Source organism: Triturus cristatus, chromosome 1_2 (assembly GCF_964204655.1).
Source record: "Triturus cristatus chromosome 1_2, aTriCri1.1, whole genome shotgun sequence".
In the NCBI taxonomy this organism is placed as follows: domain Eukaryota; kingdom Metazoa; phylum Chordata; class Amphibia; order Caudata; family Salamandridae; genus Triturus; species Triturus cristatus.
In genome coordinates this window covers 671175050-671190026 of record NC_140580.1, presented here as the reverse complement: position 1 = coordinate 671190026, position 14977 = coordinate 671175050, and positions in this window count along the sequence as shown.

The following is a 14977-nucleotide window of genomic DNA, read 5'->3' as shown; positions in this document are numbered from 1 at the left end:
TAAGCTCATCCAGGAGTTGGAATAGGTAACTGTGGCCACCAGTGTGGTGGATTCAATGTAGAAACAGAAGAATGCTGAGAGGACTTGGTGCTCTATTAGCTTGCTCTGCATTCATTTTTGTTTTCCACAAACAAATGCCCAAAGCAAGGGTTCATGGCGAGAAATCACTAGCCTTATTGTGGAGGGGGTTTCTCCCCAATTCCAGGGATAAAGGTATGTATTTCCAGCCTGGATCTATCACTTCCTAAATGCAGACTTGAGCAGCTAATGTAAGCGTCATCATTGTGGCTGATGAGCCACAAGGACAAGGGTTTCTGCATGGCGGAGTCATCTGAGGATCAACTGTGAAAAGCACAGCAGTTCGACCAATTGTAAATGAGACCGTGGAACCAAGAGTTTGGAAGGAAAGGAGCTCTATCAATTTATAGCAGAACTCTTGCTCCACCAAACACTAAATTAGGCTCTAAGTCTGTTTAACAGGCATTGTAGAGTAGAGGGTGAGCCGAAAATCAGATACCACAAATTCTGAGGGACAGAATCATGAGGGGTAAATTAATGACAGTTAGCCTATGGTCTGGCAGAACTTATGCACTCATTTTACAATCTCTACTGCCAAAGAAAGAGACAAGGGGAATACTATTATAAAGTTGACCAATTCTCCCATATTTAAAAACAGAGCTTTGTTAATAAAGTAAAAGATGTCACTTCCTTGTAGGGTTGGCTCTTAGCTCTGAGTTATCAGACCACCATTTTTTTAATTGCTGGGACTTATGTGAGAAATAATTTTTATCAGGTAGTTCAGTTCAATTTATTAAATGGAAGTAAACCAAGACTACAACTACCAGAATACATTAAGTTGTTAAATGAATGCCCTGGATGGAAAATAAGTTGTCTCAAAGGCACTGAGCAATGTGGAAACCCTACCTCCCTTAATATTAAAAATAGATCTCACCTTGCATGGCTTATAACAATTTCAAAAACAGCATGCACAGTATAGAACAAAAATAGCGCCTCTACCTTCCCCCTACCCAAATGTCCACAATTCAAAATGCTACAGCCAACACCTTGTGCCATATATTCCAAGTCTCGCTCCAGACCCCTTTCCTGATTTTCCCAGCTGCTGCTGCTTATTACATGCTGAATGTGTATGGATCACCAGTACTTGCTTTATGGTTTTTGGGTGGTGCCAGCACACTAAACTAAGGCCCAGCAAGGTGGTTTCTGTGGGTAGGCTGCGGGAACTGTGTACCAGGGGGCTGTCACAGGCAAGGGTATCTGGAGATCTTTGCCCTAAACTTCTGGGCTTTTATGGGACCCGTGCTGCTGCTAATAGAAAAGCAGATCTGGCATACTCATCGAAAATGAGGCAGTTAAAGTCGTTTTCTCTTTCATTGACAGCATTATGAGGTGAAAGTCAAAGTGGGGTCCTGCAAAAAAACTTTTTTGACCCAGCCCCACAATAGCTTCTGACATGCCTAGGTCCCAACATAAGAACAGCTGCAGGGACTTTTTAAATCTTGCTGGTTTATTTATTTTTGTTTCATCATTTATAAAGAGCAGAACAGCCCAAATACTAAGATCAATTGCACTATAGAACCAACATTACAGATCGAAAAGCCAAGACTTTTGTTGTTGCCAACATACTATGTGTTGTGTATTACCTGCAGCTCTGCATTAGAGATCCCAATAGGGTTGAGACTGCTGCCTTCCCTTATTGGTTGACCTTAGATCAGTCAATGAGGGAAGGCAGCTGTCCCAAGCCTCCAAGGTACCAGGAGGGTTGGGACTGCTGCTTTCCCTCATTGGCTGACCAGGAGCGGGTGGCTCGAGCACTTGTGATCTTTCAATGGGCTAAGAAGCATGTGCTCTTCCTCTCAGCAGTCCACATCAAGGTTGTGGACAATACTGCATGGGACAGGCTCAGCAGGGTTTTCCCTTCCTCTATTTGGAAGGGGCATATTCAAGGCATCCCTTCCAAATAGCAATTCATTAGGGTATGTATCAGTGTTTGCCTCCAAAATCCAGTCGCCAACCATTGGAATTTTACAGACACCCAAAAGGAGATGGTAACCAATTCACAAAGGTAAGAGGTTCCCTTGGGACCCCTTCTCCTTGATAAATGCAAACAAAGTTGTAGGGCACTAGGCAGTGATCAATGGGCCACAGGCATATCTCAAACAAAAAAATGGTAAATGCAGCCCTGTTTCATTTAAGTAATATGGACTACATTTAAAAAAGAAAAGTTGACTTTACTTGAAATATGATTCCAGAAATAGTAGTGTTCTGACCCCTGCAGAACACCATCTCTGTAAAGGCATCAAATCAGAGTGAGTCACAATTTTTTAGGTCTCGCTTGGCATTAGCAATGCGCATGCGCTGTCTCGCCATGCGAGGGCTTCTTGGAATCAATACGGTTCCAGAAGTCGTGTTTCCGCTCCGCCTGCAGTTGTCATTGGCGTGCTTCGTTTCTCATCAGTAATTATGCTGAACATACTTCATTGATTGAACTGGAGGGTTTTTGGTCCCTCCTGGTTGCCACCCTGTCCGCTTTAGGCCACGCCCACCGGGATTGGATGTTTTACTGGCGACATGAGACGGCGGCTTTAATCTTTACTCGTGGCACTTTATTTTTTTACTATTGCTTGCGTCTGCATGTGGGGTGCATTTACCACTATTGGGTGATGATTTACTGAATCTGCATGGATTTACATTCCCAAACAAGGCCCATATGTTCTGTAGAGAACAATAGCAATCTTTATAGCTATGCGCCTGCTTTCAGTTTGTAACCAGAGACTATTCAGCTCTCTTCCATTACCCCTCCCTCCTTGTCGCACCCTTTTCACTGCCAAGTCAATAAGGTGCCAGCACTTACCAAACAGCATGCATGCTGGCAGCCTGTCTCTTCTTGGCGAAGGCGACAATTACAGTACAAGTACATAGCAACAAATTCGCAAGCACGCTCTGCATAAGCATGTTACTAAGCAGCATACCAAGCAGGGCGCCGGTCCAGTCCACTGCACTTCGCTGCAGGTGAAAAATATTTCGGTGCACGTGCCTGAATTTTGTAATGGAATGCATTCTTCCTCCATGTGAACAGTTCTTCTCAGCCAATAATGGGGTCGCTTAAGATCTTGGGATACAGGTCATGAAACGTACCTGCATTTACTCAGTTCCCCTTCTCGGCATCATTTCCACCCGATGGAGAGCAGTCTGCCACCACTGCCCCCTTGCCCCAGCCATGTTTCACTTCATCCTGTGATGAACTTTTTTTTAATAGAAACCGTCGAAAGGGGTTTCTTACCATTTCACACGTAGACCTCTTAAAGGAAACCCTTATTTTTGGAACAAATAATATTAAACAGCAAGCGTTTGCAATGCAACAGGTCTCGCATTTGCGAGATTTTGAGCGATCAGCATTGTAAATGTCAATGCCTTTTTTATTACAGGTTTTTTTTTAAACACATAACCAATAGGCAATGGCATTTGCAATGCCAATAGCTCAAAATCTCGCAAATGCAAGACCTATTGCATTGCAAGTGCAATAGGTCTCGCCTTTGATTAAGTTAAAGCCATTTGCATTGCTAATGGTATTGTATAGCAAAGCAAATGGCTTTAACTTTAATGAAAGGCCAGACCTATTGCATTTTTAATGCTTGTTACCTTACCCATGAATATAGATGAAGTAGGTCAGACTGCTATCCACTACGATATAGAAGTTTGTGAACTGACCTACTAGTATACAGGTCTGTTCCCAAAATTATTTTCCATTCACAAAAGGGCTGTGTGCAATTTGTGACAACTTTTTGTAAATAGAAATTTTGTATGATGTACTAGGTTCCCTATTAAGCAGACTTCCTTTTTCTAAATTTATTTCAGGACAGAGTAGTCTTCATTTTGGTTCTTCTTTGGTGCTTAAAGTGCGTTAATTTTTTTTATTTGGGCCAGGAAGTTATTTTTCCAAAATTCATGCCTACCCCTTCTAATGTGGGACAGAACAGATTGCTTACAGTCTTTGGATGTGAGAAGAACTGTTTTGATTTATTGAGAGCAGTAGCTTCTTTGAGAAGGGTAGATTCTTCCTTATTTAGGTTTAGCTAGGAAGGATGTCAGGGCAGCTACTGAGATAACTAATAAGGGGAGTTAACTCTTCCAGGGACACAAAGGCTCTAGAAGAGGAGTTTAGTATATGCAAGGAAGCACCTAATACTCTACTCCGGTTGGAGAAGGACAAGATAGTAGTTTACGATGGAGCAGAATGGAATAGACTGGGATCGGTCCACTGTACCCAAATTGGGTAATGTCTGCAAAGACAAAACTAGTCAAGCAAGTCATATGCTGTTGAAGAAACAATAGGAAGATGGCAGAAGTGCAAAACAGGGGAATGATAGACATAATTATCATAGATTACAGTTTGTATGCTCCATGGAAAGTGATCTCTCTGCGAGGGTAAAGATCTTACAATAAGACAAGAAACAGTTAATATCACAGAGTCTTGGAAGACACCCAGGAGCTCTTATGGTAAAATAGCAGGGGGTGAGTCTCTGTGCCAGATTTATCAAGCCACAAAACCTCGCTGACACCCATAAAAACAATGATCAATATTTACACATGTATGTTTGTATGTTGTATGTGTATATATGGTACTTCTATAGCCTGACCACAGCCAAAGGCAGCAGAGCTCTGAATTGCTTAAAGGCAAACATAACGTCTATGAATGAGGAAGCTGGCTTGTGGATAGTTTCTGCACTGTGACATAGTGTTCTTCAGAGAGGTAAGTCTTCAAATTGTTCCGAAATTGGAGCAGCATTAGGGAGATTCTGATTGATATGGAGATGTTGTTCAGATCCTGAGTTCATAGATGTAAAAGATCTGCTGTATTGTGCTTTTACCATTATAAGTCTGAAGTCTGACTATATCTGGCTGCAGAGTTTCCAAGAACTAGTAGAGATGGTGAACTTGTCTGCAAGATAGGAGGTGGTTCTAGTTGTGATGGATCTGCAAGTGATGAAGAACCAGAACCTTTTGGGCCTGGCGGCGCAGGGTACGCCTTAATCTCCTGGGTTCTCCTTCTTCTGCTAACAGAGACATGGGGACACTCTGTTGGCGTAAAAGATCAGATTTTATTAGCTGGAGCTAGTACAGTTGTCCTAGAAGTACACACGGTATGTGCTCAGGAGACTGCCACTTCACTCCGTGGCGCACAATCTTTTATTGGTATAGAAGGCATATACATTAACCAGAAAACACACCTCTTACACACATCGAGAGCCAATAAGGAAAGCTTGAGATAGGATAGAGCCAATAGAGAGGATTGGAAAACAAGGTATCGTGTAACTCGAAGAGGCCTCTCCTTCAACTGTGTTTACCACCCCTCCCCACAGGTTAAGGTATTAAGGTGTCTGTAGCTGACTTGCAGGTGGCGAGATACGTTTGTGTGTTTAGAGGACAGTTGTGAAACGAGAGAATACGAGCGGAGGACAGCGAAGGCCAGAAGATAAGATAAAGTCAGGAGAGAATAGTGTGAACCAACAGATAGTTAAGACAGGGATTAGAAGAACCAGACAGGGATTAGTGTACTCGGCCAGTCTCTAACACCCGCTTCGTAAACAGAGGCACAAGGCTATTTTGACACAATATTGCAGGAAAAGCAGAAAAGACTTCGTTCGTCGTGCTGCCTGAGTGAGGGCAACACAAAATGGCGGCAGAGCACAAAATGGCGGCTCAATGTGATCGTGATCGAAAATCGAATTTCCTCAGACCCTCCTTTTGCCAGAACTCAGGCAAGATACATAGACTCATGTTAATCTGAGTCAATATCGATGGCCATGAGGTCATCAAGCTGTTGCTGTAACATCATTCTAATATTCTCTGTTCTTTGTGCCTTGGGTTTTGGGATGCACATAGTAGCACAAAGGTCGCAGATGGAGGGACCACAGTGCATACAAAGACAACAAGAGAATACGATGGCTAAAACCATACCAAGGAATGTTAGCACTTTCCAACCCCATTTGGACAGTAGTCCCCAAAACCATCCCAATAACGACCAATCTCCTTCGTCCTGATAAATCGACTCAGAGATTATATGTAATTTAGAAATGGCCTGGTATACTGTCGGAGCGTCATCAGGTATATAAATACAGCAACTCGATTTGATCAATTTGCAGACTCCACCACGATCTGCAAGAATAACATCGAGGGCAACTCGGTTCTGCAAAGTCATAAGACGATCCGCCTGTAGTTCCGCTGTAATATTACTTAAAGCTCCTACAGTGATGTCTATGGTGGTCTCTACGACACAAACCAGTTGCCTCATATTCCTGCTGTTTGCCATGGGACCCCAAAAAGGAAGAAATCCCTTTAGGAAGTCTCCTTCCTCTTGACCTGCTGTGTCTTTGGAATCAATAATTCCTCTGCCATATCTGTTCTTATGAAAATTTGAAGAAGCGGTGTATGTAGGGGGAAGAAGAAAAGCTATATAGCAAGTTCTAGAAAAACGAGTCGGCAACCACGTATAGGCTATATCATGACAGATGAAATACGTGCCCTGAGATGGTACTAACGGCGGCGAATTCTGAGAGGAGTGAATGTAAGTATGGGAACAAAAGCTTTTACTTTGTTCGGGGTTAGTAGTTTGACCATTGATTTGCAAACAGAAATTGCCTATGATGAGGTACAGTCCAAATCGGTGGAGATTTTCCTTGTTTAACCTTATCACTAAGACTTGTGATATAAAGAGTGACATTCCAATTAGTGTATGCTTTTCTCTCATCGACAGCAATTTTGCTATTTTCCATGATTTTAGCCATAACTACCATTCCCTTTATCAATGAACTATGACTAAAATCTGGTCCACCAATATAAGAACTGACAGGTCGTTTGAATCGGCTTTGATAGGCGTTAGAGAAAATTACAAAATAAGCCCAAGCAGAACCTTCATAAGAGAATGGAAGGGCTAAATATGGCATCCCTTTTTCTGTGGTATGAGGCATTAATCCACACACCCAACAATCAGTTGTATTAATTACTAATTGGTGTTGGTGTAATAATTGAATAAACAAATTATTGTAGTATTCGATTCTTCTTACGAGTTCATGTTGAGGAAGTGTATGAAAGAGATGCGGAGAGATAGTAGAATAAGATGGCACAGTAATAGAAGAAGGGACAACTTTTTGCTGCATAGCATAAACAATCCAACCTATACATGCCAATAGAATACACAATAATATGAAAACACATAAAGTTATACTGCAACAACTGTATATTATTTTACAAGGATTGTTCTTCATTTTGTTCCTTTTCTCTCTTTTGCCTAATGTAGTTTCCATCTTCTAAATGGATGCTCACGGCAATCTTCCTTAATCACTTGGTCACGATTGTCTGCCGTCCTATGACACTGCAAGTCCTGCAGGCCTATTGCCACTTCTCAGGTCACAACCAAGACTCCTACCGTGACCCTGCAACCGGGATAGAAACTACATAGAAGAGAGATTCTCAGGTTTTCGTCTTCAGTCTGGGTCTTAAATCGTAATGGGTCTTATCAGGTACAGTCTGATCCTGAAACAATGTTCGTGGATTTGTGGTGTTCAGACGAAGATGCGGTGGTACAGCTTCTTGGAGAATGTCGTCGTTTTCTTTTTCCGACAATGTTCCATTCAAGCGTGCATCACTAAAGGGTATAAATCGGGGAACCTTCTCGCTTTCAGAGTCACCTATACCCTTACGGACACACTGATCAAAGGGCAAAGGCAAAGGAACCTTCTTGCAGTGTACACCGTGAATCCAGTTTTTCTTTCCTTCAACCTTCACTGCTGTATGGGTTGTTAGGAGGACCCGACGGGGCTCCCTCCAGCGAGGCTCCAAATTCTTCATCCTTTGAAAATTCTTCACGCAGACCCAGTCACCTGGTCGGATGGAATGACCTGAGTCTGTGGAGGCCTCAGGCAGAGCGCTCTGAACCTGTTGATGGAGAACACGCAATTTAGTTGTGAGGTCGTGCAAATAATCAATCAACATTGGGTATGGCAAATCTGAATACTTTTTAGGGCGAAGGACTCCCCATATATTAGCTGGGCGTCCAAAAACTACCTCATAGTCCCAAACGAGAATGCACAGCCGTTCTGGTAGATAGAAGAGCCAAAGGTAGTGCATCGGGCCAACTAAGGCCTGTACTAGCCTGTACTTTAGCAAGTTTGAGTTTGAGGGTGCCATTATAGCACTCCACTAGACCCGCTGATTGTGGATGGTTTGCCGCATGGAATTTCTGTCTCATACCAAGACCTGCACAAACCTTTTGCATGACTTGGCCCACAAATTCGCTCCCATTGTCACTCCAGACAATGCGTGGCAAACCGAATCTAGGGAAAAACTCTTTTAGAAGTTCTTTGGCTGTAGATAAAGCAGTATTGTCTTTCATGGGGTAAGCCTCTATCCATCGGGAAAAGGCACATACCACCACTTGAACATACTTGAGATTGTTGCATCGTTCCATGTGAATGTAATCGATTTGCAACACCTCAAATGGATAAGTCGGAGGAGCAAAGTGACCTGCTGGAGTTGGGGTTCCCTTTCCCGGATTGTACATTAAGCAAACAATGCAATGTTTCACTACATTATCTGCACACTTCGGTATTCCTTCGTTTTGCCATACTGGAGCCAGAAGCTTGCATATTCCTTTTGCACTTAGGTGGGCTGGACCATGCGCCATAGTAACTACAGGTAGTACATAAGCGTCTGGTAACAGCCAACGTTGGTGCTCGGACAATTCCACCCAACATCCCATCTCATCTAACATTCCTGTACCTTCTTTCCACTTGCTCAATTCTTTCTCTGTAGCCTCTTCTTGAATTGATTTTACACTTTCTACTGTATCCTCATACATTCCTCTTTCTCTGACCCAATTTGCAGGGCCTGCAACATACATGCGACTTGTAGCATCTCTGGCTGTCTTTTTCGCTACCTCATCTGCAAATGCATTCCCGCGACCAACATCGTCAGTAATCTTCCTGTGTGCACTACACTTCACAATTGCTATTTGGGTAGGCAAAGCAAGTGACTCAAGAAGATCAGTCACCAACTGACCATGTTGTATCCTAGTGCCGTGGGAAGTAAGGAATCCCCTTTCTTTCCACAAACGTCCAAAATTGAACGCCACACCAAAAGCATACTGACTGTCGGTGTACACGTTCACTCTTTTTCCTTTTGATAACACACACGCTCTGGTTAGGGCTATCAGTTCAGCTGCCTGGGCTGAGTTATGTCTGATGCGTGCTGTTTCCACGACTGTATGCAAGGTAGTAACAGCATAGGCTGAAGTTGCTTCTCCATTAGGAAGCTTAAAACAAGAACCATCTACACATAGCGTTCCATCCGGATTCACTAATGGCATATCTGTTAAGTCAATTCTACCTTTTGTCTCTTCCTCAGTACGAAAGAAACAATCATGTTGCTCCTGAACACCTTTCTCTTCTGGAAGAGGCAACAAAGTAGCTGGATTTAAGGTATTACATCGTTTGATGTGTACGTGACTAGCCAAAAGTGTCAGCTCGTATCCAGTCAAACGAGCACGCGTAAGATGCTGCATTTTTGTTCTGTTTAGCAAAGTATCTACTGCATGTGGCACCATAACAACGAGAGTATTATCTAGTACCACTCCAGCAGACTGTCGAGTAGAAATTGCTGCTGCTGCTGTCGCTTTAAGACAACTAGGCAGTGCTTTAGCTACTGGATCTAACGTAGCCGAAAAATGGGCACATGGCCGCTGTTTATCTCCAAATCGCTGCGTTAAAACTGACAACGCACAACCTTCTCTTTCATGAACGTAGAGCGTAAAAGACTTACTGTAATCAGGAGTACCTAGCACAGGAGCGGAACACAGAGCAGTACGTAAGTCAGTAAAACTCCTCTGACACTCGTCAGTCCTTGGAAGGGGCTGAGGCGTATCTTTCAAAGTAAGTGCCAACAAAGGCTTGGCCAACAGAGAGAAGTTAGGGATCCACTGCCTACAATAGGAAGTAATGCCCAGAACGGCACGTACCTCTCTTTGTGTGGATGGCACAGATATTTGTACAATAGCTTGGATACGTTCTGGGGTTAATCTTCTTCCCTCCTTTGATAAGAGAAGACCCAAGTAGGTAACCTCTCGGCGAACATATTGTAGCTTAGAAGGTGAAACCTTATGATTAAGATCGTATAAGTGTTGCAACAATGCAACCGTCACATTCTTACATATTTCCTCTGAATCAGCAGCGATTAACAAGTCATCCATGTATTGAATGAGAGCAGCACCAAACGGCAAGGATAAAGCATCAAGATGACATTTCAGAGCTTGACTGTAAATAGAGGGACTTTCACAATAGCCTTGAGGTGCGCGCTTGAACCGGATGCTTCGGCCTCCAAGAGAGAAGCCAAAAATATCCCTACTTTCTTCGGCAATGGGAACACTAAAGAAAGCATTTTTCAGATCTATAACAGAAAACCAAACCGCTGTAGAAGGTATCATCGTCAACAGTGCAGTGATATCTGGGACAACTAGAAACTGTGGTACAACAATTTTGTTTACCTCCCGAAGATCAATTACAAAACGGTAAACAGGAGGCTGAGAGGGATCAGTGCGTTTAAGAACAGGAAGAATAGGGCTATTACATATGTTACCTTCTTCAGTGGAAATTCTATATTGAGGAACGCGTTGTAATTCAGCATTGGGCTTGAGAGTAACAACATACGGTGGAATTTCGAGACAACCAACATCATTTGGACCCATAGCCCAAAGCGTTGTAGGAAGAGAGAGCAATTCAGGAGGAAATTGATCTTTCGATAAGTACATTGGAGAAGTCAGTTTCTGTCCTAAAGTGAGATATACACCAGAAGGAGAACAATATATCGTTGCATGCAATCTTTTCAATAGATCCAAGCCCAATAGATTCTCGCCGCAACCATTCATTAAGAGAAGCGGAACTTCTAAATCATAAGGGCCAATTGAAATAGGCAAAGGGCAAGAAACTGGATTACGAACTGGGGTGCCAGAAAGGCCTACAGATACATTCGTTAAGCCAGACAAAGGTGCCCCAGGGAGTTTTGAATGAATGATAGAACTTCTCATCGCACCAGTATCTAAAAGAAATGGCTCTGAAACACCCATTGTAGTGACATTAACATAAGGTCCATTCTGATCTACTGGAATCGACACAACTCCCTTACCTTGTCCATGGCTGTCCTAGTTAACATGAAGACTTTCATTCCCGTCTTCAACATAATAATCCTCATTGTAATACTGTGTAGACCAAGCGTTTTGCTGATCAAAGTAGTTCACGGAACTAGAGGGAGGAAGGGAACGCTGTTCTTGGGTCAATATACCTTCACATCTACCTCTGTTTGTTGACTGGAGGCCAGCTCGACCTCGTGGAGCAGATAGTGTCCTATTGCGCTGCAATAAAGCCGGACAACTATTCTTGAAATGACCTTCCTCTCTACAATAGGCACATTGATTAGGACCTAACAAAGGTCACAGAATATATGGCTCAGGCTTTTGATACACCCTCTGAAACTGCGGAGGCTGTTGAAACTGGGGTTGAGCATAACGAGGTGGATAAGCCTGTTGCAAGAGAACCTTAGTTTTCAATTCTTTAGTCTTTTTCTCTTGCTTATCTTTTTCTTCTTTATCTCTATTTTCATAATATTGAGCACTAGCCAATATCTGAGCTGAAGAAGAAACAGCCCATGAACTCTCAGAGTCTTTCAACTTATGCGACAGCTCGGGAAGCAAATTAAATACGAACTTATCTACAAATAACCGCTGCCCACCCTCCGTAGTCATGTCCTGACCACTGTGATGAAATCAATGTCTCCTCAAAACAAGTGAAGAAATCGGAGACACTCTCATCTTTCTTCTGTTTACACGCGGCTAGTTTATCCCAGTTAACTCTCAAGGCAGGCATCATCGTTTTCATTAATGTAATAATCCTACCAGGGAGTTCTGAAATCAAAGCCTCAGGCTTCGCACCACCCACTTGGTTTCTGTTTGCGGCAATGATAGCATCCCAATCTCCACCTAATTCTTGGGCATGATTCTCTTTACGAATCCTAGCCCATAATGCTTGTGGAACTACATTCCCCATCAACATATCAATATCTGCTAAATTCATGATGCAGGCTTCAACAGTTTGTGACAATTCTTTATAATAACCTGCAGTGTTTTTACGAGGATCTGGTAGAGACTGTTTAAGGGCTAAAACTTCAGATCTTTTCCAGGGGACGTGTACCCATATTCGCTGGAAGTGAGCAGGAATAGGTTGATTACCACCTGCTGCTGGAACCTAATCTCTCCCTATCCCGGAGGAACCTCTCTCATTGGATAATTTTTCAGTGTCAACCTAACTGAGGGATCGGAATCTAGAAAGGTCTGTGAGGTAAATAAGATTCTAAAGGAAACAAGTTTCTTTACAGCGTCCTCAACCTTAGAACCCACAATGAATCCCTTATCAAAATCAGCCTGAATATCTAACAGACCTGAGGAACCGAACCCAAGTCCATATCCTCCTATCCTTTAATAAGAGTATCACACATAGCATTGAACACATATCTCTGCGTAGGCGCATTCCACTGTGAGAAGGTAGGCATAATGTCGGGTACACTATACCGAGGACCCTTTTCAATCCATTTACGAGCGAGAGAGTCCAACCTTTCTTGTTCTTCGGAAGCTGGGAACTGACTACGAGACTGTCTTCGAGAAAAAGCCTGAGACACATTTAATGCCTCAAAGAAAGGTGATAAAAGACCAGAAACCGTTTCTGTAAGTCGTTTACGCATAGACGGCGAATTGGACATAAGGATAGGGGACAAAGTATTAGGCGAACTAACGGAAGGGAAATCAGTAATTATCGGAGGAGCGGAAGGCGTAAAAGATGAGCATAAAGGAGTCGAAGGCAAAGCCGGCAGAGGCGGCAATACTTGAGGGGGCAAATGTGGAAGAGCCGGAGCAAGCGGAGGCGCAACTGGCGGCTGAACAGGCTGTAACAACGGGGGTGCACCTTGTACATAGGGCGGAGGCAATCTCAAAAGGTGAGACATTAAAGAATCTTCCTCTAAATCCTTTCTTTTATCAGAGAGGGAAACTGGCAACATCGGATAGCATTTATCTATTGCCATATGATGCTGTCTTTCTGAAATTTCCTTCGCATTATCGACTTAATCATCTTTAAATTGTTGAGCAGCCTGTATAATTGTCATACCCTGTGCTTTCGTATCTCGTTTTTCTTGCTTAATTTTTCTCTGTTTGGCTTCCTTACTCCAAAGGCGGAAAGAGTCAAACATTGCCAGCCTGGCTTTTCTTTTAAATAAAATAGCCTCCAAATTATCTAGAATGTCAGGCTCAAAGCTACCATTTTCTGGCCATTTTAAAACACCATCATTCTTCGTGTATCGGATCCATGCCTCGTTAAAGGCAATGGGGCCAACACCATGTTTAGAATAGAGCTCATAAGTGGGAGTTCCAACCAAAGGAATCGGACAAGAGTCCTCCAGCCGGGAATCCCTATGACAACCAAAACAACAAAGTTTCTCAAACTTAGTCAGACCAGGCATCGTTATTTCACTGGACTGTTCACAAACATCAAGGGGGTTAAAATCAATATTAACACAGCACAAATGTACTTACCCCTCGGCTTCGGTTATTACAATACCCGAATCAAAGAACCTAAGAACCAAAGAACCAAAGGACCAAAGAACCAAAGAACCAAAGAACCAAAGAACCAAAGAACCAATGTGGGAGCGACCCACCAATACTTAACTAAGATGTCTTCTTACACCAACAGAGGCCCCGTCTATCGTCTCGCTTTACCATAAAACATCGAAAGAGGGCCAAGGCAGGGCGAAAGTCAGGGCAGCAGTTGTCAGTAGCCGTCAGGAAGGAGTAACCACGCTGCAAAAGACCTTCGGACCACTTTCGACATACAGGGGTCGCTTGACGTGGCTCGCGATTCCTCCAGAATTTTCTTGCGGGGTTCCTCACGACCTTCAGGCAGAACCACTACCTCTGAAGCCGCCCCACCTGGGCGCCAGTTGAAGAACCAGAACCTTTTGGGCCTGGCGGCGCAAGGTACGCCTTAATCTCCTGGGTTCTCCTGCTTCTCCTAACAGAGACACGGGGACACTCTGTTGGTGTAAAAGATCAGATTTTATTAGCTGCAGCTAGTACAGTTGTCCTAGAAGTACACATGGTATGTTCTCAGGAGACTGCCACTACACTCCGTGGCGCACAATCTTTTATTGGTATAGAAGGCATATACATTAACCAGAAAACACACCTCTTACACACATCGAGAGCCAATAAGGAAAGCTTGAGATAGGATAGAGCCAATAGAGAGGATTGGAAAACAAGGTATCGTGTAACTCGAAGAGGCCTCTCCTTTAACTGTGTTTGCCACCCCTCCCCACAGGTTAAGGTATTAACGTGTCTGTAGCTGACTTGCAGGTGGTGAGATACGTTTGTGTGTTTAGAGGACAGTTGTGAAACGAGAGAATACGAGCGGAGGACAGCGAAGGCCAGAAGATAAGATAAAGTCAGGAGAGAAAAGTGTGAACCAACAGATAGTTAAGACAGGGATTAGAAGAACCAGACAGGGATTAGTGTACTCGGCCAGTCTCTAACACCAGCTTCGAAAACAGAGGCACAAGGCTATTTTGACACAATATTGCAGGAAAAGCAGAAAAGACTTCGTTCGTCGTGCTGCCTGAGTGAGGGCAACACAAAATGGCGGCAGAGAACAAAATGGCGGCTCAATGCGATTGTGATTGAAAATCGAATTTCCTCAGTGATCCAGCGGGTTTTGATGATGATGTGGGTGTAATGAGTGCTTAGTTCTGACTGTGGATGGTGCGCACGCACCTCTTTGTTAAGTCATCTGTTCTGTCATCTCGCCATGCACTCATTCATGTGCATGCATGCACGCTAATGTGTATCTTTTAAATCCCTTGCTGTTGT